The following is a 26,172-nucleotide window of genomic DNA, read 5'->3' on the forward strand; positions in this document are numbered from 1 at the left end:
TCAGCCATTTATCCAACGATCTCTTGTTCCTTTTACTGGAGAAGGATCTTAGAAACCAGATCTGAGTGCTAGTTGTGCTCTTTGCTTTTGAGGTGTTATGGCTTCCAGGCCCTCTCAGCTGATAGAGCAAGGAAATACCTATGTGTATACTGACCTGTGAATATATACATATCTAATAAATATTTCTATATGTAACCATCTGTATCTATATTAAGCTAAACATGAGTTCATACTGATATCTCCAACTTTAATCCACTACCACATGGATCATTCTAGCCTCCTCTACTTATCTGTAAACTCTCACTCCAGCAGTGAGACACTGGCTCTCACCACTTGCCATCTATTTACTTAATTTTTCAATTCCAACATAATGGATAGCAGTATTAAAACTGTTAACCTATACCACTGTGGAGAAAAAACTTTATCAACTAGAGTGAATTGCTCATGTACATTTTTTTTTGCCTTTAGTTTTACAAACTCCACATACTTGCCAAGTTCTCAGGTCAGCACATTTTCCCCTCACCCTCTCTTATACTGTTCCTGCCCTTTGCCTGAAGTGGGATTCTTTAATTTTCCAGATGGTTTGGAGTCTCAGAGGTGGGAGTGAATGACAAACGACATGCCGAACACCTACAGTGGAGCTTCTACCAGCAGGATTGGGTTAATGTCAGAAGGCGTGAAGGTGTTCCAAGCCCTTTTATTACTTTCCTCAGGGAAGAAATTGTGGGCCCGTGGTTAGACCCACTCATAATCCTCACACCTCATTTGGGGCACTAAGAGCAAGTTTCTCCTTACCCTTCACAGAAACAGAAAAAACAAGACTGATACCTAAACCAAGTTGTTATGAGCTGAGGATTTACACACTGCAAGAAATTCTCTTTCCTAGCAGAGATAGCAGCCTATTTTCTAGGAAAGGGCCATAGATATTGATACTTCTCTGAGTAAGAACAATAGACAAAAATCATGGTTCCTTAAGTTCACCTACATCCCATGTGGAGGAAAGAAATCATTACCTGGTGGTAGCAGATATTTCAAGTTCTGCAAATGAGATTTTTCTGAGGGTCTCCCGTAAGACATTCATCTCTTTGCACTAAAAAGATCACTCATACACACACAAAAAGTTACAAAATATTTTCAGAGTCAACTAAATACCTTTGTGGATGAACTCATCCACACAATGAAAAGTTCTTGGGTTTTAAATTCCACATTTAAGGAGTCCTTTGGAAAAACACAATAGGATGGTTTAGAAATCAGTCTAGTCTAGGTGATTCTGGGAACACCCTCTTAGAATGCTAGTAATGTTCTCACCATTCTCAAAACAGTCCCTTAAGTACTACATTTTGAAGTGACTTAGGTTGTTGTTCTATGAGAAAGTTGTTTTCTAGGCAATTTCCTATAGAAGTGGCAATTTTCTTTCAACTACGGAGGATGATCCTGTTAAAGCCTCAGTATAGGTCATCCTCAGGAGAATTATTTATTGAGATGGTGAAGGAAATGTTGCTCCATAGCTACCCCATCATGATTGTTACATGGTGATCATTGGATAGATTTCTTCATAGATTGACCCTTCTAGTGCCTTGCTGGGACCATTTCCCATGCATTACTTTTTAAGGTGACCATGAACTTTAATGGATATGTCTGTGTCCCTAGGGTTCACACCCATCAGCCCTATTATGCCCCTAGAGCAACAATGGATAAATCTGATAAAACTTTCTCAGGAAGCAACGAGATTCAACAATAGGATTTATATCTATTAGTTTTGCCAAATACATATCATATATATTAAATAAGTTACAGTATATAACATATAATTATCTATCAATCTGATTCAACAATATGACATATCTATTAGTGTTGTCAAATATATATGGTATATATTAAATAATTTACAGTATACAATATATAATTATTTCTCCATCAATCTATTTATCATTACTCTCTGCAGACAGCCTCCATTGTTTTGTAGCATATGTGAGTAGAAATTACATGTTCTTAGACGCCCTTGTCCAAATTTTTCCTTTATAAGTCTGAAACACCCTGACACACTATGCTTTTCCTCACTTAAGAGAAAATGTAGAAAAAAGTGATTTTTCTATTTTTTCTCAAATAAATTGCAGCAAGATTTATGTGTGCAATACTCAGTAGTTGTAATAATGACAGCTCTAGCCAGAAAGCAAGGTGAGTAGATGGATTGGGTAGAACATAAACAAAATACAGTACAAATATATTATTTGTATTATTGAGAATAGGATTGTTTTACAATTCATACTGTGAAAATTGATTTTCTTTCATATGTTTTGTTATTAATTATTAAATGCCTTAATATGTTTTTCTATTTGGGTAAGTACCAGTAATATAATGTTTTATCGTTTAGAGATTAAATATAAGCCTTGATTAAAGAGATGGTATAATCTAGAGGTTAAGAAGGCAGGCTCTGAAACCTGACTATATGGTTTTGAATATAGCACCATTATCTACCAGCTGGTATTGTGTGACCTTGAGCATGTTATTTATCTTTTTCCTGCCTCAGTTTGCTCTTTGGAAAAACAGGGAAAAACACAATTCTACATCATGGAGTTGTAGTGAGCATGTCAAATTAATTAATGTGTGTGAGATGGTTTGAATAAAGCCAGGCACGGAATAAATATTCAATAATGTTAGTTATGCGTTATTGTGGTCTTACAATGCCACAATCTGTTTTAATTTGTGTGAACTATTCAGTACTTGTAACCAATAGAAGATACTGAATATATCAGTTTCTTAATCATCTGGATTATTATGTTAGGGCTTACAATAAAACTTGGAAGAAAATGAAAAATAAGACTAATTTGCTTTGAAATTATAAATTAAATATCTACCACCTCATAGAACAATAATCCATAATCTATGTTATCACCCATATAAAGCTGGACCTTATTGTTCTCACTCTGAAATCAACCTGAACATGGTGTGTAATTGGAAAACTAACACACAAATGAAAAACATAATACAACATTCCTAAAAATTTAAAAAGCAACTTAATTGACCAATGTAATCCCCCCTAAAAAACCACCAAAGAGGAGTTTCAGTCATAACATATAACAAAGTTCTTTGAATCCTCTTTTTCACCTATCTTTTAGAGTCCTGCCCCACAAGGTAGACAAGATCAACCTAAACTTCCATCCGCAATGCTTCAAACATCCCCTAAAGCCAGTCAGTATTGATCTTTACTTTTCTTGCCCTCCTTTCCTTTATTTTTTCTTCTTTTCCATAATTTTCTTTTGCAACTCTTTGTCATCTCCAATTTAAAGCAATCCAACTGGCTCTGACTCCTTTCAATTCTTCCCTTGCCTGGTAACCTGACTGCCTAAGACCCAGGAATTTAACAGGCAAAAGAGAAATATTTTTAGTGGGCAGGGAAAGAAAGAGGATATGAAAATATCCTACTATTTTTTTTTTCTGCAGCAAATGGAGTTGTAAAACAGGAAAAAAATCAGAATAAATGATAATTAATATAGACATATACTTATATATATATTAATTATCCAGTCCTCAATTATGCTTATTATTCAACTGGCAAAATAAATATGAAAAAATAACTGTAATTACAAATTGTGGATTCTTTAGACATATGGCAGGCTTAGTAAGACTAAGCTCTACTTTCAGAAAGAAAATGAAGATCAATTGATCCTAGTCAAAAAATAATGATATTTTACACCTTAAAATAGTTAACATATTAGTGGTAAGTATAATTAAGCATGTGTTTTGGATAGTGTCCTTTATTTCCAAAAGTTGACAAAAATAATATTAAAATGCTGTTTCATCAGAATATTTAGTTGAGCTACCCTTTTTGAATCTTTGTATCAGTTTTTGAATCTCTGATCATTTTATTCCTTATTTTGTTTAAACAAAAATGAGAGAATGGAGAACTTAATGCCTTATCAATCAGGTGATTTTTTAAAATTCAGTAAGAAAGAATTTCTGCTACTTTGAAACATTCTATTGGAAAGTGAAAGAGAAAGGGAGGGTCAGAATAGCAATACTGACCAGTACCCAGTTCAGTAAATCTTATTTACTTTCCAGTTTCTCTGACACAGCTTATTCTGATACCTCATTTCATCATGAGAAAGTATAATCAGGAGTGGATAATTTGATACAATGTTATTACCAAGTGATAAAATGTTTGATTGCTTTATATTATTGCCTAAACACATCCCAAAATGAGTTTTTAGATTAGGAATAAGTTTTGAGGTATTATATTATGTTACAGACTGTGTAGTCATTTGAAAAATGTTTGAGGTTTAAATGAAGATAAATCAATAGTTGAAAATATTGTTCATGTAAAAAAGCTAGGGATTTTATGCTAGGCATGAGACTGACACTTCTTTTGATTCATATTTACAAACAACTTATTGAAGGGTCAAAAATACAGGTTTCTCTGAGCATACCTTTGAATATTTAGAAGAAAGTTATGAGCATGTTGTTATTCTCTACCACAAGGGAGCATTTTTCTGAAATACATTGGTCCTCTAAAATAAAAATGAACACAATCAATAGCAAGAGTTTCTGAACCTCAGCCTAGTATCTGACTATTTTGCTGCAGATTATCAAACTTTTATTCAAAGCTTTACCAGCTAGGTATCAAAATGAATTATTTGTCTTGACTTTTTGCCTTAGACAACAGTTTAAAGTAGATCTAAGGATTAGACCTTTGGGAAAAAATAAATCATTCAATTCTTCCCTGTATAACTTATTATCTCCACCACAACTACATATTAACAGTTTTTCATAGTGAGTATAAGTAGTGCTTTATGTTTAACTATGAGAAAAGTTAGTCCAGAAAACAAAACAATGGACTTCCCTGGTGGTGCAGTGGTTAAGAATCCGCCTGCCAATGCGGGGGACACGGGTTTGAGCCCTGGTCCGGGAAGATCCCACATGCCGCGGAGCAACTAAGCCCGTGCACAACTACTGAGCCTGCGCTCTAGAGCCCGCAAGCCACAACTACTGAGTCTGCGAGTCACAACTACTGAAGCCCATGTGCCTAGAGCCCGTGCACTGCAACAAAGACAAGCCACAGCAATGAGAAGCCCGTGCACCACAATGAAGAGTAGCCCCTGCTCGCCGCAACTAGAGAAAGCCTGCACGCAGCAACGAAGACCCAACGCAGCCAAAAATAAATAAATAAATAAATACATTAAAAAGGCAAAACAAAACTGTTGCTGCATGAGAGGATAAGTTCTCATTTAAGTACTATTATAAAATCTGAGCTATTTAGAGAAAATTCTGTCACCCTTAGCCAAGTTGTCAGATAATGTTTTAAGACTTATTCCACAGGGCTATTCTTAATTACTGTTAGTCACATTTAGTAGCTTCTGAAGATATATGCAGAATATAAAGTTGTGTCATAAATTATGGTCATTACCACAGGAGTGACAATACACCAGGATACAATTTAATAGTCATTTTTATGCTTCTCTTCTATTGGCTGCTTTTTACACCCATATGAAATTATTCTTCTGTAATACTTAAAGGAAAGGGAAGCAAGGACTTGCCTGGTGGTTCTGTGGGTGCTCCCAATGCAGGTGGCCCGGGTTTGATTCCTGGTCAGGGAACTAGATCTCACATGCATGCCGCAACTCAGAGTTCACATGCTGCAACTAAGAAGTCTGCAGAGATCCTGCATGCCGCAAGGAAGATCCTGCGTGCCGCAATGAAGACCCAGCGCAGCCTAAATAAATAAATATTTTTAATAAATAACTAAATAAATAAAAGGGAAGCAAAGAGTTCAACATAGTGAGAGGCAATTGTGGTTCTCAACTGCCAAGACTAATTATGTGTTTTGTTTATACAGAAAAGCAAACAGCAAGATACTGAATTAATAATGGGCAGAATCTTGGTTGTCATTTACCGTTTACCCACAGGTCCCTGAGGTTGTCTGCTCTGTTCTGAAATGTGAAGTAGCTGATGGCAGGGTATTTTCTTCACTGGGATTCTATTCCTTCCTTTAAGTCTATTTAGTGCTACTGAAAAAGAAATCACTAGCCCTAACAAATTTGCCCTGAGGAAGCTCTGTCTTGATATCAAAAAGTAGGACCAGATTTTTGGTAGGCATAGGCTAATTAGCAAGCAACAGAAGAACATATAAAATCTGCTTTTTTTCATTGGTTTACTAACTTGGTGTGTAAACAGTGTAAGTTTGCATTTACTATGATTAAATTTGAGGGAATAAATTTTCTTTTACCTTATGCTTTTCTTCTTTATTTTTCTTCTTTTATTCTAACATTTGAACCCAGTGAGTTCAGTTATTTTATTTTTTTTTAATTGCCTTTTTGGGGTTCTTGATTCTTTAGTTAGTAAGTGGATAACATTGTATTTTATGTGTCTTAAAAGCACTTTTTTCTTTCCACATGCCATGGCTTGTAGCTACTTGAATGCAAATACTTATAATACTACGCTAGCCTTTTCCTTATGTCTACTGCAAGCAATTGAAGTGGTGATGAGTATCAATGACCATTGTTGTATTCTATGTCTCGAGAGTTGAAGTAAGGCCTAAACATGATTCAGACAAAACTACACAGGAAGCCAATGTGACACCTATTACATATATTAAAGATATGGAGATTTTGGATTCTATCACTATCTTTGTAATCTGTAAAATGTAAAAGTGCTAGGTTTATAATATTATTCATACCACTCTCATGTCCTTCTTGCTATCACTTCTTGGATTAAAAAAAAAAATTGGTTGAGGAAGCAAAACTCAGTGACAACATTTCATATTTTATTGCTAATTAAAATCTTCAGGGCTTATATGATTTTCTTTGTACAAGTAAATATATTACTGTAGACTTTATCTTAGAGATAATTTGTTCAAATAAGCAAATCAATAAATATTATTGAGTCAAGGAAGGGGAGCTACAGTTGGCTGATTGCCAAGAAACCTCACAGGCCTGCACTACCTTGGAGAATTTACTGCAGTGTGACAATAAGGTCTGACGCAGTGTTTCAGGCTTCTAAGATTTAAAATATTTTTGTCAATGGGCCACAGTTGAAAAACCAAAAGCTCACTCAAAGTAGATCAAGCAAAAATGTGATATATCTGCAGGCTACAGGGGAATCTCATGGAAAGTTCAGAATGAGAAGCCAAACCTCAGGAACAGAAAGTCAAGTAATTTTCTAGTTCTCCCTTTTCCTTACTTCCCCATAAGTATTTTTTTCTATTTTCCTTTTGTAGATGGATCCTCTATGTTTATCTTCTCTCCTTTTGCTTATATTGCTGAATTCAATTTATTAATTTACAAAGAGAAATATAACTCCCAAATGCCAGTGCATGTTTCCTCAATAGGCAAGCTTCAAGGTAAACCAAATTAATAAACGATAATTTGGTGAGCATGGGATCAGATGAGGTGAACTAGGTATGTCTATATAACTTTCCAACAGCAGCCACTTCTTTGAAACTGTACCCCTCTCAGAGCCCTTGCTAAAGTGATGGGTTTGGGTGGTCACGTTTGTACTGTGTGATTCCATGATGGGTAGACAATTTGTATATAGACCTAATCATTCAGTGTCAGTGTTTAGAATTTGAACCGAGGGACACAGACATGAAATAGTTTGAAAACTGTGCATACTGTTCATTGAAGAAGCCATGATCAGGGATGAAATCAGTGGGAAAAAATGGGAGTTTTGTTCACAGTGCTCCTTCTTTTTAAAAATAATCCTTTGCCATTTGGCCAGAAACTAGACAAGGCATAATGCACTGTAAGAGTAGTGCTATTATAAAGAAGAAGCACCATGATGGAAATCAGATACAGGCAACGTATTCAATACCAAATGGTAAAAGAGATAATTTTTTTTTTAAACTCAGATCTTTAGTAGCAGTCTTTGGAACACTCTAGATTAAAAATATAATAATTTGTTAAAGCATGCAAAAAAGTGTAACAGTGAATAAAAACCACAACTGACAAATATATTGGTTAACATTTCAAACATGTATAACCAATGAACATGGCCTAGGTTTTTTTTTGTTTTTTTTTTTTTATTGGTACTCACTTCAGAACTTGAATCCACAGATATAAGCAGTATATAACCAGAAAGTTACAAGTGGACACAGATTATACATGCAAATTTCTATTCACAAAGGTCACATATGCAAGTATATGAATTAGAAGCATGCGTCTAAGATTACGGCCAAACTTTTTTAAAATGCAGAAATGTAAAATTACATCTTGAAAATATGAAGAGATGGTCTACACACTTCAAAAATCAAATGTTGCTTATACCAGATGTATGACAGCTACAGGATTCAAGTGACAAGCAATAAGATCTCAAGAAATTAATACTGGTCAAAGAGAATGGGAATATTTTTACATTTCACTGAAAAATATGTTGACTACTAGAATATGAAATCTAGCAGGAACTTAGGGAAAAAATTACAAAATCTAAAGCCAATTACTTAATATTTCTTATTACCTAAACTACAGCATGACATTAAAAGAAAACTGCACCTTCATTTTAATTACCAATCTCACATTAATGAAGTTCTCAAAAAATGAAACAAAACCAAAAATGCTTCAGACTCCAAATGAAAAGTCTGCAAGGCTCAGATTAAAATGTGAAACGTTTCAAATGAAAGTAATAAAAATACAGTTGGTTTTGTTCTTTATTGAATGGAATCAAAAGTTTTGACATTTCTTTGAAGCTTGGAACTACTAAATTTCATTTCTCTGAATGTTTCTATGTATCTTTCTTAGTGGTGCAAGTGTCTTAAGTAGCATATGAAGTCAGTCTCTACAAAGTATTTCTGTCTGTTACCATTTTGATAAAACAAAAACAATTCTTCATTAACTTAACCGTATATGTATTTTTGCTATAACACTTAACACTTGAACAGACGTCTATTATTTTTCCACTATAACAAAAGAGTACAATAGTTTGCTTCTATCTGTATTGTATTTTAAAAAGGTTAACATTTAAAAACAAAGAACCATTATTTTCTTTGAAATCATTAAGCTTCTTGCACATCTTAAGCTTCCTTCTTCTGCCTGTGTTCTTCTGCCAATTTACTCAGAAATTTCAACAGGAACATTGGGCTGATATGGTCCAATTCCGTACTCATCTGCGATTGTATAGTCCTCCTTGTTTTCATCACTGTGGCCATCTGCGTTTTCAGTTGTATCTTTGTTGGGATCATCAGCATTCTCAGCAGATTCAGCACCTGGTTCTGTATTTTCCTAATTTTTAATTCTGTTTTCCAACGCTGCTTCATTTTCTTGGTCAAGTTCCTCAATCTTGTCCACCTTTTTAAGCTTTTTCTTCGCAGTTGCTGAAGCACTCGCATTTGCATCTTTTTTCACACAGCTTTGTCTGAAGTTTCCTTTTTCCCATCAGATGCCACATCCCCTAAATTAGCAAGATCTTTCTCATCTCCCACTGAACTGCCACTTTCTAGCAGTGCTGCTGCTGCTTCTTCATCTACAAGTAGCTCATCTTCAGATTCAAGAAGTATGTTAGGTTCTTGTTCTGCCTGGTCATCCTTTGTATCTTTTTCACCATCTTCACCTGACTTCTCTTCTCGTTCTTTACCTTCAGTTGTACTTTCAGTCTTCTGGGAACCATCAGTTTTGGATTTCTTATCACTTGGAGATTCTTTGCCATCTGGAGAGTAAGATCTTCTCTGGGATTTATCTTTTTTCAGTAAGTCAATGCCTCTGTTGGGAATCCTAAGTACCAATGTTTTGTATTTTTCAGACAGGTCAACTTTTACACATCTCCCTTGAAACCAAAGGGCCTTTTTCAAACAGTGGTCAACCATTGCCATTGCATCTTCTCTGGTCTCCATCTCAATAAAGGCCTTTATTCTTTTATACTTCTAGGATAAATGAACTCTCACTGGCTTGCCAAATACTAATGCTGGTGTAGCTGTATAATAATCCACTGCAGCCTGAGCATCTTCTGTGGTTGCCATTTCAATAAATGCCTCATTAATTTTATTTAGAATCAGATGATTTGAATAACTCCAAATGGTTCCACCAGCTGTAATAGTTGATATCTCAAGTTTTTCCCTTGCCAGAAATCCATGATGTGAACAACTCGGCTAGTTCCCACTCTGCCCTTTTGCATGTGTCTTGGTCCTTGCAGGTTTCCATTTCCAGCACCTAGATTTCCTCTTGGTCCAACTGCTGGTCCCCCAAGATGAAATGAGGGAGGTGGAGGTACCAGAATTCCTGGTGCTGGGTTTGTATATTACTGCAACATGAATGGATCACCCATAATGTGTCCTGTATCATTGTTAGGGTTCCATTCTGGGTAGATTTCAAGAAGAAGCTGGCATCAACAACTGTGACTTGCTCCATTGATATGTTGACTCCACTCCTTATTAGAATGAACTGGCAAATCACATATAGAGCACAGATGGGGATAACCCTTCGGTAAGAGTCCATGGAAGTCGTCTATATTGCTACTTGGAGGAGTGCCCCTCTTTTTCTCAAAGAGAGATCTCTCTTGTAAGGGGCCAGGACCATGTCCCATTCTCTCATACTCACTGTCAAATTTATGATAGTTACGTGAGGTCTCACCAAAAAAAGAATCATCCCTACACCTTTCTCCATCTCTTAATCTGTCATCTTCATAATCCATTCTGTCATAATAACCAGATTCTTGCTAATGACTTCCATGGTCATAATCAAGCACTGGGTTGAAACTAGGACCATGATCATCAAAACTATCTCTTCTAAAGTGCTTTTTTTCTTTCCAGTCATCCCTAGGTACTCTGTATGGTGGCTCCCATGTAGCAGATCTGCCATCTCTACCATAACTCAATGTAGGGCCTTCTTCAGTTCTCCTCCTTTCAAGTTGTAGAAGGATTTGGGGCAAGTTCTCAGGAGTAATCTTGTCCTCTGGATAACGACTCAGTTCATCTAAGTCTCTAGCAGACAGACCAAAGCTGGCCAAAATGTTACTGGTCTGGTATGCATCTCCACGGTGCTGAGAAGACAAAGGGAGGGGACCTCTACTTCCAATGTTAAATACAGAATTCAAATTATGGGAAGAAGTACTAGCAGAAGAGAGTGCACTATGAGCTCCTTGTTAATTCAATGAAGAACTCATTCCAAGATTCGTCAAAGTAGCAAGGTGTGCAGTACCCTGGTTTATCCTTCCAAGAGATGCTGGCATACTTAAAGACTGGGTAGCAGCAGCAAGAAGGCCTATTCCTGCTGCAGACAGGTCACGCCCATGACCCTGCGAGTAGCTACCAAGAGATGACTGCTGGAATGACTTGGACATTGTAGAACTATCTCTTGTCTAGTTTATAGATTTAAAAAAATTTTTTAAAAAGATGGCTAAAAAGAAAGCTCAAACTAGAAAACTAGGTTAACTTTGCTTCAAAAAATGGTAACGTCAAGAAAAAGGATCAATAAGGACTGTAGAATCTTCTTTGAGCTGAGAACCAGCCGACAACTCTCAGTCCCATTTCAGTACGTGCCAGGCCTCTCCCCCTACTCAGCGTGCACACGTCGCTTGCACCCTCAGCAGCGGTCGTTGTTCTCTCGAGATAATTTTTAAACAGTGTTTGAAAAAGTGGGTTGAGAGTAGGAAAATAACTTACTGAATGACAACTTTGTGCCAGGAACTATGCTAGTTGCTTTGCTTATGTGCCATCTCACTTAATCCCCACAATTCACAGCCCTGTGAATTAGGCATTATACACTTCCTTACAGATTAGGAAACTGATGTTCACTTGTTAGTGCCAGGAAGTTAATGATTGACGTTGCTGAAATACAAGCCCAGATCTATCGAACCCCAGAGCCTGTCTTCTTTCTCTGTCATTTTCTTCCTGGCACAAGTGGGGAATTCTATTTAATATCCCTCAACATTATTATTCCTTTCATAAATATTTAGTTTCTCCCACATACCAGGGGTAGTGCCAGACGTTATGGATACAAAAAAGGAGTTCTTGCCTCCTTATTTTAGTGACTGTTTTCCTCTTCTGAATATGCGAGTCCAGTCTGATAACCTCAGTTATGCTGGATGCAGGAAAGTGGGACTCAAAATGCCTGTCATTTTGTTCAGCAAACACTGAATTAAATAGCAAAACAAACAATTAAGGGTCACACCCATAGAATAAACAAAGTAAATTAGACATAAAATTTTATGAATGCCCTTTTGTCATTCTAAAAAAATAGCAAATGTCTTTAAGATTAATATGACTTTATCTGAGTAATCTCAGCTATGTGTACTTGGCACAAATTCTGAAGGCATTATGTGTTTCTGTCTGGCATTTTGGAAACGTACATCAAACGGACTGTAAAAGAATACTATGATCTCTCAGGAACGCTGGAACATTACTGTGTTATTTCTGAGAAGTGAGAGCTAATCATGAAGAACTTTGTGTAGGTGTTTGGAGTTCAAAACTTGATGTGTAACTGACTGGCATAATATGTGTTGGCACGGAGATAGTTTTTCTGGAAAAAACGTAATAGTGTTTTCACCAAGAGAAATGACATCAGGGTGCAATGAATGCACTCTTTGGATATTTTTACCTACTGTCGGATATGTAGTATATGGCTTTTACTGGAAAAGGAAAATAATCTTGGCATTGTCATTACTTTTTGAGAAAGGATTTAAAAATTGTTTAGAAAACTGGCCTTACTTCAAAGGGTACACTTAAACTAGTTCTTGCATCCTGTCTGAAGAATCAGCAGCCCAGTTTGTTTTCATAGTTCTTCAACTCATCTGCTTTTTTTCTGCTAACATGGCAGGCTGGGTGTCTGGACTGACTTGCCAATAAAAACAACTAAACAGTTCTAATAAAATATATTTAATAAAATTTCCTTAAATGCATCAGTGAACTGATAATAAGGTAAGAAAATTTCAGGTCAATTATCTAAGTTAAGTCAAGAGCTCAGAAAGGTAAGTTGAGAAATGGAACTGGCTTATTCCCTAACCATGTTTCTCCATGGCCCCACTGGTTATGGCAACAGGAAACAAAGCCCAAGACTTGTTCAAGATAAGGAGTCTAATAGGAAGACATGTCTCCCCTATAAAACTAGGACATCAAATGGCTAAATGTATAATGGTGAGCCAGGATTAAACCTGCCCTCCCTACCTCACACCCCAGAAGATAACAAGGAAAATCAACTTTCTGGAACATAAGTGCTGTGCTGAGAAGGGTAAAAAGCTGTAACTGAGAATTTGAACCACAATCTGATTGGCAGGCTCAACATGTACTAGAGGTCCAGTATTAGTAATAAAAATAAATAAAGGAGATGTGGATTGGAAAAAAGCAAAGATGCCATTATTTGTGGATTTTATAAATAGACATAGAATAGTAAAAAACTGAGAGATAAATTACTAGAATTAAGAAGAGATTTTAGTAAAGTTGCTGGATACAAAATTAATATGCATAAAGCAAACGCAATTTTGTATGATTTGATAGTTTTTTTTGTAATGGAAAAAACAACGGAAACAACTCAAATGTCAAGAGTAGTTTGAACAAAAATGTGGTATAGGCAAAAAACAAATAGAATACAGTGGAAAAAAATTATTGGCAGCAACACACTTTCTTGGGTCAACCTCACAAATATCTGTATGAGAATATGGAGCAAGTTATAGCATACTACATGCAGTAGGGTTCATTTAGATAAAGTCAAAAACAGGCAACACTTAACCTGTAGGTTAGGGATAAAACCTTTGATGGTACAAAGATAAAGTGAGGGCGAACTTCCCTGGTGACGCAGTGGTTAAGAATTTGCCTGCCAATGCAGGCGACACGGGTTCGAGCCCTGGTCCGGGAAGATCCCACATGCCGCGGAGCAACTGAGCCCGTGCACCACAGCTACTGAGCCTGCACTCTAGAGCCCGTGCACCACAACTACTGAAGCCCACACACCTAGAGCCTGTGCTCCGCAACAAGAGAAGCCACCGCGATGAGAAGCCCACGCACCACAAAGAAGAGTAGCTCCCACTTGCCGCAACTAGAGAAAGCCCGTGCGCAGCAGCAAAGACCCAACACAGCCAAAGATAAAATAAAATAAATAAATAAGTTTAAAAAAAAACAAGAAAAGTGAGAGCATGATTATCACAAAAGTAGAGGTAGTAAATGTGGCTTTGGTAGGAGAAATTCTGAACTTTAATTTGGCGTTGAATTTCACTGAAAGTGCTCTGAGAATTTCATCTTAGATAAACATGTTGTAGATTCTGGTCCTACAGACCTGTATTTTACATGTTATCTTCTTATATCCTTAAATGTAGTCATTTTACAATTAAAAATGTACATTTTTAATATAATTTTTATTTTTAAAAGTAATACATCTATACAGTTTAAAAGAGCAAATAGTACAAGGCTTCTAATCAATAAGCACTAATGCTCAGCCCTATCTCTCTCAAACCTCAATACGTGATTTCCTTGAGAGGTAAGCAATTTCAATACTTAATTTTTTTCTTCTCTTATTTACATCCATATTTTATTTTATTTTTAATTTATTTATTTATTTTTGGCTGTGTTGGGTCTTCCTTGCTGCATGTGGGCTTTCTCTAGTTGCAGCGAGGGGGGGCTACTCTTCGTTGCGGTGCATGGGCTTCTCATTGTGGTGGCTTCTCTTGTTGCAGAGTACGGGCTCTAGGCGAGCGGGCTTCAGTAGTTGTGGCAGGCAGGCTTCAGTAGTTGTGGCTTGCAGGCTCTAGAGTGCAGGCTCAGTAGTTGTGGTGCACGGGCTCAGTTGCTCTGTGGCATGTGGGATTTTCCCAGACCAGGGCTTGAACCCGTGTCCCCTGCAATGGCAGGTGGATTCTTAACCACTGTGCCACCAGATAAGTCCAAGGCGGATTCTTAACCACTGCGCCACCAGGGAAGCCCTACATCCATATTTTAAATACAATATATTGCCATCTTTTTTTTTTTCAACTTAAAGCATATATTGACTTCCTAATATGGAAAACAAGGACATAGCACTATAATAATATATTTATACTTGCTAGTTCATCTGCTTGTATAGCTATATCACAATTTTTAGTAAAATTTGTATCCATTATGTCTGTATTTGTGACATGGAAATACTGTTCAATAGCAAGCCAGATAGTATGCTATGATTATAATTATTTTTCTGTACAATGCTTTGTTTCTCTAGGAGTCAATGGTTGCCTTATTTGTTGTTATTATTGTGGCTGTGGTTGTGTTGTTGTTGGGTTTATTTTTCTATATTCTTACCACTAATTTTCTCCAAACTCTCCAAGATCATTGCAAGCAAGATACGTCAGTGTGATCAAACACTTCAGTTAATTTCTCATTTCTAATTTTATTTTGTAGAAATCATTCCAGGACCACTTTGCCTTCGATTACAATTTGGCTGCTCCTTAGGACTGCCATTCTCCCCCCGCCATCCCAGCCTTATTCAGATATAATTGACATATAACATTGTTTAAGTTTAAGCTGTTCATTTAATACACTTATTTATTGAAAAATGACTGCTACCATAATGGTAGCTAACACCTCCATCACATCACATAATTACCATGTTTTTTTTGTTGTGACATTACTCTCTTAGAAACTTTCAACTATATAATACAGTATTATTAACTATAATCACCATGCTGAACTTTGTACCCTTTGTCCACATCTTCCCATTTTCCCTATCCCCCAGCACCTGATAACCATCTCTCTACTATTTCTGAGTTCAGATTTTTTAGATTCCACAAATAAGTGATATCATACAGTATTTATGTTTCTCTGTCTGACTTACTTCACTTAGCATAATGCCCTAAGGGTTCATCCATGTTGTTGCAAATGGCAGGATTTCATCTTTCCTCATGGCTCAATAATATTCCATTGTATATATACACCACATCTTCTTTATCCATTCATCCGTTGACAGACACTTTTAGGTTGTTTCCATATCTTGGTTCCGGTGAATAATGCTGCAATGAGCATGAGAGTGCAGAGCTCTCTAAGAATCTTTCGGGACTTCCTTGGTGGTCTAGTGGTTAAGAATCCACCATCCAATGCAGGGGATGGTTGGGGGAACTAAGAACCCACTTGCTGCAGGACAACTAAGCCTGCGTGCTGCAACTACTGAGCCCATGCACCGCAACTACTGAGTCTGTGCTCCACAAATAGAGAGAAGCCTGCAGACTGCAATGAAAGACCCTGCATGCTGTAACTAAGAGCTGATACAGCCAAAAATAAATAAATAAATAAATAAATATTTTTTAAAAAAGAATCTTTCAATTCCTTTGGATAATACACAGAAGTGGGATTGATGAATCATATGGTAGTTCTATTTTTGATTTTTTGAGGACTCTCCATACTGTTTTCTATAGTGGATGAACCAATTTACATTGCCATCAGCAGTGCACTTGGGTTCCCTTTTCCCCACAACTTCACCAACACTTGTTATCTCTTGTCTTTCTGATGATTGCCATTTTAATAGGTATGAGATAATATCTCATTATGGTTCTGATTTGCATTTACATAATGATCAATGATGTTGATCACTTTTTCATGTATCTGTTGGCCACTTGTATGTCTTCGCTGGGAAAATATCTATTCAGTTCCTCTGCCCATTTTTTAATTGGATGGTTTGCTATTGAGTTTTATGAATTCTTTATGTATTTTGTATATTAATCCCTTATCAGACATGATTTGCAAATATTTTCTCCCATTCTGTTGGTTGACTTTTCATTTTCTTGACTGTTTCCTTTGCTGTGCAGAAGCTTTTTAGTTTGATGTAGTCCCACTTATTTGTTTTTGCTTTTGGTGTCATATACAAAAAAATAATCTTTGCCACATCTTGTGAAGAAGCTTTTCACCAAATTTTCTTCTAAGGGTTTTATGGTTTCAGCTCTTATGTTTAAGTCCACAATCCATTTTGAGTTAATTTTTGTGAGTGGTATAAGATAAGGGTCCAATTTTATTCTTTGCATGTGATTATCCATTTCCCAACACAATTTATTGAAGAGCCTGTTCTTGGCTCTTTTTGTTAAATATTAGTTGACTGTACTGTGAGGGCTTATTTCTGGGCTCTAGATTCTTTTTCACTGTTCTATACTATTTTTATGCCAGTACCATATTGTTTTGATTACTATAGCTTTGTAGTATGGTTTGAAATCAGGAGTGTGATACCTCCAGCTTTGTTCTTTCTCAGGACTGCTTTGGCTATTCAGGGTCTTTTGTGGTTCCATACAAATTTTAGGATTGTTTTTTCTATTTCTGTGAAAAATGAATTGGGATTTTGATAGAAATTGTAGTGAATCTATAGATGGCTTTGAGTAGTATGAACATTTTAACAATATTAATTTTTCTGATTCAAGAACATGGGGTATCTTTCCATTTGCTTGTGTCTTCTTCAGTTTCTTTCATTGGAGTCTTACAATTTTTAGTGTATAGATCTTTCACTTCCTTGGTCAAATTTATTCCTAAGTATTTTATTGTTTTTGATGCTATAGTGAATGAAACTATTTTTTTAAAATTTCTTTTTCAGATAATTTATTGTTAGAGCATAGAAACACAACTAATTTCTGTATGTTGAGTTTGTATCCTGAAACTTCACTGAATTTGTTTATTAGTTCTAACAGTTTTTTTTTTTTTGGTGGAATCTTTAGGATTTTCTGTATATAAGATCATATTATCTGCAAACAAAGACAATTTCACTTGTTCCTTTCCAATTTGAATGCCTTCCATTTCTTTTTCTTGACTGATTGCTCTGGCTAGGATTTCCAGTACTATGTTGAATAGGAGTGGTGAGAGTAGGCACTGGAGCACAGTTGTGCAGGCCAGCGACAGAAGACAAAGCCTGATCCAGGCCCACGAGCAGTTGTGCGGCCCTGGCTGTTGGAATGCTCTCCCATGTCTGCACATGTGCACTGCAGTGGATGTTGATGACAAGTGTCAGGCTGGCAGTGTGCAAGTGCACAGCTGGAGGGGCTAGCCCCAAGTTTGCAGATGGTGGTAGGAGTCAACTGTAGGGATCTAGGCTGTCATCTTGCAGTAGAGCTGCACTGCAGGGAGGTCTGCAGCAGCTGTGCTGTCTATTGTATTTTTTTTCATTAGTAAAATCTGCCGTGTTTGTCTGCAGAGCAGGTCACTGTAAACCACAGTCTCTCCTACTGCATGGCTACGATTGGTAACCTCTGCTTCTCTTCCTTGTCCCTAGCCATCTCTATTGTTTCTATACGTGCCTCAGCTTTGCTGAGTCTGGGTGGGGTGAAATCGAAAGGGGACCTTCATGTGGTGCCCCAAAGGATGGGGCAGCTGGTCGCTCATTCCACTTTTCCTTTCCTGGTGAGGGTAACTCTTTCTAGCTGGGAAGTTCCCTCTTGTTGCTGAGCAATGACAGCTTGGAGGATGGGATGATGCAGGCAAAATGAAGCTATCTTCTTTCTTTTCTTGTGCAGTTATTCTCAGGGTTTTTGTTTGTTTGTTTTCTTGTTTGTTTCCCTGTGTTGCTAAAGTTGGACTCCAGAGCTCTCCCAGAGCTCTTTTTGTTTGTGGGTAGCTGGGGTCTCACTCCACTCTATCAAGTCTGCCATTCTGATATTTCTCTTTGCCATCATCCAGATCATTCCCTTAGTTCTCTTCTGTATTCATTCATTCATTCAACAGATATTCTAGAAAGCTATGCACCAGGCAGTATTATGGATATTGGAGTTATATCAATGAAAAAAGATGAAGTCCCTGCTTCTATAGAGCAAAAATTCCAGTAAGAGAAGCATAACATGAAAAAATATAGTAGGATGTTAAACTAGAAGTTTCTACTGAGTCACTAAGGTACATTAGATATGAAATTCCAAAATGAAATAAAAGGTCGATATTAAAATTTTCAAAGGAGAGGGTTGAAAAGTTTTTGCATGATTCTTTACCTGCTTAGGGAATAATCAGTGTAACAGTTGGAGAGAACTTTGTGATGAATGATTAGAAAAGAGTATTTTTTTTTTTTTTTAATATAAGGGAGTAAAGATCTCTCTTTACTGAACACTATTTACTTTATTGATATTTGGCAGAGATCTAAAGAAAGTAAAAAGATCAGCTATATGAATATCTGAAAGTAAGAGCATTCCAGCCAGAGGGAAAACATCAAAGGCCATGAGGTAAGAGAATGCTTAATGCATTTTAGGAATAGCAAGAAAGCTTGTAAGCATCAAAGTGGCTTGGGGAAGGTGGAAGATTAGATGCGAATGAAATCAGAGAGGAAGCAGATGATGTCTTGACTTGGGGTGGTATCACTGGATGTTGTAAATTACAGACAGATTCTGGACATGCTTGAGAGTAGAGCTGGCAGAATTTCCTGAAAGCCTGGGTATAGTATATGACTGAAAGAGAGGAGTCAAGGATAATTTAAAAAATTTAGGCTGAGCAATTGGAAATGAGGGTGGGTCATTTACTGAGATGGGAGAGACTCAGGAAGTGAGAGGAGGAAGAGTATTTTCTTTCTTTTTAAATAAAGAAAATTATTATTTTTTTTATTTTTGGGGAAGAGTATTTTCAAAAGTTGGATTTGGAAATGTTAAATTATTAGAGTCCTATCATTTATCCAGATGGAAATGTCCAATAGGCAGTTGCATATAAGAATCTACAGTAGGGCTTCCCTGGTGGTGCAGTGGTTGAGAATCTGCCTGCCAATGCAGGGGACACGGGTTCGAGCCCTGGTCTGGGAAGATCCCACATGCCGCGGAGCAACTGGGCCCGTGAGCCACAATTACTGAGCCTGCGCGTCTGGAGTCTGTGCTCCGCAACAAGAGAGGCCACGATAGTGAGAGGCCCGCACACCGCAATGAAGAGTGGCCCCCACTTGCCACAACTAGAGAAAGCCCTTGCACAGAAACGAAGACCCAACACAACCAAAAATAAATTAATTAATTAATTTAAAAAAAAAAGAATCTACAGTAAATGTGAAATGTTAGGGCTGCGGATAAAAGTGAGGGAGTCATCATGGTATACTTGGTATTTTAAAGTCATGGCTCATTTAAGTCTTTGTAGAGTGTAGCTGCCTGAGTTTGGAAACCTATGTCTTCTGACTCATTTCACTCTTCCCAAACAAATAAGGTTTCTCTCTTGAGTCAGTATGCCCTTGACATCTCACTAAACTCATGCCTGTGTTCCTTGTACACCAAAGGTTTTTCCTCTGAGTATATCTGCCTATGTCTCATGAGGTCTAATTTCAGGATAAGACCTCATTCACACTCAGAGGACACAAACTTCTCCCTTGACTGTTTCTTGGTGTATAATGAAGCTTGAGCTATCAATAAATCCTTGCCCACTCAGAACACACATAAGGCCTCCACCCAACTCTGTCTTCTTTTACAATGTAGCTCGACTTATGGAAAATTCCTATTTACATGAACTATAAGTATTCATAAATTATGCTTCCTTGCATAGAACAAGGTGAGACTTCAAGCTAAATCCTTACCCACAACTTCTAAAGATTCATCCCAGAACTGCCAGCCTATGTTTTAGTAAGTAAACCCTCACTTATAGTGTACACACGGAATAAACCAAATTCTCTGTTATCTCTTCTCAACATTCTCTTTGTCCTTGGGGGTTTATGTCTTTTGTATTTCTTTATCCTCATTTTAGTGGGGTTTCTGGATAGAATAGGAATAAATGCATATGTTCAAGTTGCCATATTTAACAGGTTAAATAATTTTTAAATCATAAAAATCCAGTAAAATGCTTCTTATAGGGTGTTGCTAGTTATAACAAATGTATTTTGTACAGGCAACTTTGCTTAATAGCAAAATGTTTCTTAAAATGATTTTTTAAAAAAGGCTTTAAAAATTACTCAGTGCTTACTGTTGGTACTCTAACAGTACTTGTGACATTTTACTATAATTTTGTAATTCACTAGAATATTGTATTATGGAATTTTGTTAGTAATTTTTTTATATCTGTATTAGAAAAAGGATAACTCAGTTTTTACAGAAAACCTCAAGTTACCAAATTCTATTAAATTGATTCTTCTTCCAATTCAAATGTTATTTTAGTGCCTTTCTACCTTTAAAATGTGTTATCCTAATGTTCATGGTTAGTATAAATAGGAAAAGTACCTGGGAAAAGAAAGGATATGCTTAATTTTATTGTTGAGGACATATATAAATAAATTTGAAACTGCCACTAAAAATATTAAATATTACAGAATACAAAGGCTATTTTAAATCTATATATGAAAAAACTGACCTGGAAAACAAAAAAGTTTCAAAAGTAATAATGGGATAAACAGAGGCAGCTGAAGAATTTGAATTAGACTATTATAGCTTCACTTAGATAATGTAAGTATTATATGCCAAGATTACAAGAAAATCACCAAAACTACTATGGACAAATAATTGAACTGAACAGACTCTCCAAATGCTGATTCTTAGAACTGGAGGAAATCATTCAAGATAATATGTAGCATCTTGTCTAATTATTTATAAACGTGTCTCCCTTACATGTTACATGTCTATCTCACCAGACTGTGAGCTATTGAGGACAGCAGACTTGTCTTACCTATCTTACTGTTCACTGATCCAAGCATAACATATAACAAAGTACCTAGCACATGGCAGCTATCTTATATGTGTTTGATTAGGAGACGGCTAGTGAGTGATTTTATAGAGATGATCAGTGACTCTGGAAAAAGAAACAGAGTATGTCTGCTCGACTCCTTTCTCTTTTTTGATTTTTAGCCTCAGCCTATGTGCAGGATGCATGCATTCTGCTCTGCTTTCTTTCTACCTTCGAGGGGGTGGCTTGCTATTTTATAGCTATACAAATGGCTGGGTGGGTAAAGGCTAATTTAGCAGTGAAATATTAGCAAGCCTGTTGTGCCACAAACATAAGTCACATTTTTCAATTAAACTTTTAATGAAGTTGGTATTTTATCTTCAGCTGTTGGACTCCTATGCTTGCCTCTCAGTTCTGACCTTGGGTGGGAAAGAGGAGCGCTATTTATTGTGACCCCATGTACTACCAACTCTAAAAGGGCATTCTGTTTCTAAAATGAAAGTATAAATATGCATTAATAAAAGTAAAATAGTGTAGTAGAACTTATAACAAAAAGCAAGTGCTTCTGCCTCATTGCTGTCCCAACCCCATTGAAGTTTCAACCTCTCAGAGGCAACCACATTCAAATGTTTGTTTTTAATTGTCTTGATAGTTTTCTCATTAATTCAATATAACCATGCCATTATTTATCAACTTATCAACTTTAGACATAATCCACTGGCTTTCTTCTATAGTGCAGGAGGATTTAGTGCACTTATTCTATCCCTGGACTAAGAATTTGTTAGGTCTAGCATTATATATACTAATATGACAATTATGGTAGAAGAAATTTTCATCTGTAATTGTAAGATATGTGTGTATTGCCTAATATATAATCATGCAATGTACATTACAGACATTCAGTAAATAGAGTGAATGTATACAATTTTAGGTTCAAACTTTTCCACTTAAAATGTGAATAATTCCCGTTATTGAACATTCATAGGAAACATATTTTTAAATGGCTGATATTAACAGCATATGCCTGTGCCATAATTTATTTAACCTTCAACCTATTATGAAATACTTAGGAGGTTTTCCAGTTTTTTAAAGTTACAAATAACCTGTCTGTAAACATCCTCATAATAAATCTATCAACTGCATCTCTAATCCTTGGAGTAGATTCTTAGAAATAAAATTACTGAGTCAAAAGTTCTTGATATATATTGCCAGTTTCATTTCCAAGATTTTGCTTATATGTACTCCTAATAACATAATAAAAGAGTAATCATTTCACTGCATATTGTTCAATCCTAAATATATATATGCTCTAGAACTCTGATAATTTTGTAAATTGGTTACCTTGTTTTAGCTTGCTTTTTTTTTTTTTAACCAGTGTGGCTGAAGATTTTTTCATGTCTATTATTCATTATTACATAACATTTTAATTTCTTCAGTTTAATACGTGGCTATATCACTAATTTAAGTTTTTTAATACTTCAGAGGAATATTTTATAAATTAATTTGTTTTAGCATTATTGGCTAGTCTTTACATGAAAAAAAATCCCAAAGGAAAGCAATTTTAAGGATTAGCAAACTTGTTGAAAGTTCACAGTGAAGCAAAAATTAGCTGCATGGCCTATTGTGTGCCATGGCATCCTCTAGAGTCTTAGGGAGTTTTGAATGCAGGAGGCATTGAGAAAAGGTGGTCAGAGGCAGTAGAAACAGAGATGATAAAAAAAGACAAACTGAGTCATGAAAATGATAGGATTATTACAGTCTGAATAACAAGTAATTAGGTTGGCACAACAGTTTCTGAATATTTTGAGAGGCTTTTGTATCTTTAACAATGATAAATGATATTTCAGGCCTGCATAAATGCTAACTGTGCATTGCTGAGACAACTGTATTTTCTTTACCTGTATCTTGCAATCCAAAATAGCAAATCTAAAAAAAAAAAATGATTTTATTCAACTCTGAAGTGCATCTTATTCAATGATATTTTGTAAGAACATGTGCAGAAACCTTCTCTGGGAAATTAAAGACTTTTGGAGAGACTGGAGGTTTTGCTTACTTACTTTACATTTAAAATTGCTATATCTTCCCGTTGAATTAATATTTTAAAATTATGAAGCGACATGCCATATTTCTAACATCTCTTCTTCTTAAATTTTATTTTTGCTGACACAAATATAGCTTCAACAACTTTTTCTTGCATAATATTCACCTGGTTTTTCTTTCCTCACCTTTTTAATGTTAACTTTTCTATGTTTTTAGGGTTTTTATAAATAGCATATAGTTAGCTATTTAAAAATCTAATCTGACAGTTCCTTTAAGTGGAGGGTTGAGTTCATTTAAATTTATCAATGTTTTGTACTTTTTCTATCATGTATCTTTGTATATTTTAAATTTTTCCCATTTTTCTTATGCTCCTGTTTTCTTACTTGATTTTTTTTTCAAATTGATTGGGTTTTTGTTTTTCTCTCCGTATATCATTTTCCCTCCATTTTTTGAATTTAAGTTTTCTATATCTAGTCTTTTAATGGTTACATCTGAAATTTCACCATGCCTACCTGACCAAGTTTAATATCTTAAACTTCCTTCAGAAAAATTCAAGGATTGCAGAATACTTCAACTTATCATTATATTTCCTACTTACCCAGGGTTGTTTATAGTATTTTAATACTATGCATTTTCACCTTCACAAATTAGGATATTATAAATTACTTTTTTATACAGACAATATTTATTGAGGTATATTTAAATACATTACTCCCCTCACCCCCTTTTTGGCTAACTTTCCTTTTTGAATATCAGGTATTCTTTTAAGTTTTTTTTCCTTCTTCCTAAGGTATATCCTTTAGAACAGTGGTTTTCAATCTGTGCAGTTCAAATCTCCCCCCACTGTTCCCAAGAAAGCATTTTAGAAATATGTGGGGGATACTCTGTCATCACAATAATTTGATGGCATTTACTGGTATTTGTAGTGTGATCTAGGGATGCTGAACATCTTGAAATACACAGGACACTCTCCCACACAAAAGAATTGTTCTGGTTCCCATATGACTTTCAGCAGTCCTGCTGGACATTCATGTAGATTAAAAAGCTCTTGATAAGTATCTGAGTCCATGAACTGATTCCATTTATATAAAAATAATATTTGGCACAGTTTTAATACACTGACTTTTCTAGGAATGCAAAAACTATGTAAATAAAGAGTATATCTTATTTTGCTCTGAATTTTACCAATAATAGTCTACCATTTCAAAAAATTACATCGCTAATGGCTATGTTAATCCTGGTGTCTGAGTTGCCAATATAACTCACCTGTGTTAGTCTGAAAATGCAGTTGTCACGTGCTGGTGATTCTACGCACATACAGGTATTGGCTTTTATAGCTTCGCCCACAGATAAAGGTACAAGTATGCCTACTCTGCCAGTGTGTTTTTTTCTTAATGTGGTAATAAGACAATCAAAATTGAGCATATATTTCACCAAGAAACATGCTGCTAGAGATGGCAAAGATATATCATACTTTTGCTCCTGGAAGTAACAGCATAGACAAAGAAGTCATTGATCCTGGCTAACATGTAAAGTGAATCAGATGTTGTTGGACCAGGGGCATAAAATATAAAGCTGGATAAGGGAGAATTTATTGACATTGAACCACAGATTAGTGGTTTGGGACTGACTATTCTGTAGACACCAGGATCTGATCCTAACCAACACTGATGGGTTGGTACTTTGTAGCTTGGACATGACCATGGACTGGGGATTTACCTAGATTGGAAATTGTATGAAGGACCATGATTATCCATTGCACCTTCCTGCAGAGTGATCTTTATATGTGATATCTCACGATTTAGTTCTGGAATCCCATTGTGTTCTACTACTTTCAAGACAAACCTCTAATCCCTTAAAAGTGCCAAATATGACCCTTTCCGATGTGGTCCATTTACTTCTCTAGACCCCTCACCTCCTCTTTCTAATTCTAAAAACTCAAGTACCGGAATATGCTACACTCTCTCAGGTCCCTACCCTTTGCACGTTCAGTTTGTTTTCTCTTCACTTCTTTCCTTGACTCTTCTTTTGGGTTAAAAGGTGATTCTAGGTTTCCACAGCACCTACCTGGCGGCGCATTTCTCTATCATAACACTTAATTGCACTGTGTTGTAATCGCTGACTTCTTGTTTGTTAGAATGTGAGAGCGTCCTCTTCTTTACAGTTCCTAGCAGGGTGCTTGGTAAAGGGTAGGAGTCAATAGGTGTTAGCTGTTTGAAGGAAAGAGCATTGCAACACTTCAATACCATTCACTCAATTAAAACTTCTCAAGCTGCTTTCAGTTTCACTTCTATTATCTTTCTTTTATTGACCCCCCTTCTCCTCCTACTCTTTTTTTCCTCCCACCTACAACCCTTTCAGCGAGCGCACCTGAAACTTCCTCTAGGAGCCCGGGCAGGCTGTCAAGCGGCACTCCCTCCCACCTGAAAAGTCACGTCAACGTGCAAACGTCACGCGTAGCGCTGACGTCCCGCCGTCAAGTCCACCCGCAGAGGCTTTGGGATCTCTTTTTTGCTCTTAGTCGGTGCAGCTTGAATCCTCTTGGCCCGGAAGGACGGCAGCAACGAGTTCCAAAGGCGGGACCTCGAGGATTCTTGTTTCCCCAACGCAAGGTAACTTGTTTTGCTGAACGACGCGCTGGCAGCCGAGGGCCCGCCCCTAAGCGCCTGCCGCGGTCT

At 36.5% G+C, this 26,172-nt stretch overlaps 1 protein-coding gene and 1 pseudogene across 1 annotated transcript in view; one reads left to right on the forward strand and one right to left on the reverse strand.

Annotated features, from left to right (window-relative positions):
• Positions 1–9,038: 9,038 nt before the first annotated feature.
• On the reverse strand, positions 9,039–11,262 carry LOC133102298 (matrin-3-like; annotated as a pseudogene).
• A 14,698-nt stretch (positions 11,263–25,960) lies between these two features.
• The window catches only part of TBC1D32 (TBC1 domain family member 32), a 186,016-nt gene continuing 185,804 nt past the window's right edge, over positions 25,961–26,172 (forward strand). The window contains exon 1 of the mRNA XM_061206963.1: positions 25,961–26,106. The gene's annotated coding sequence lies outside the window, so the exon portion shown is untranslated. The remainder of the gene's footprint in view (positions 26,107–26,172) is intronic.

This window comes from Eubalaena glacialis, chromosome 12 (genome assembly GCF_028564815.1).
Source record: "Eubalaena glacialis isolate mEubGla1 chromosome 12, mEubGla1.1.hap2.+ XY, whole genome shotgun sequence".
Classification (NCBI taxonomy): Eukaryota; Metazoa; Chordata; class Mammalia; order Artiodactyla; family Balaenidae; genus Eubalaena; species Eubalaena glacialis.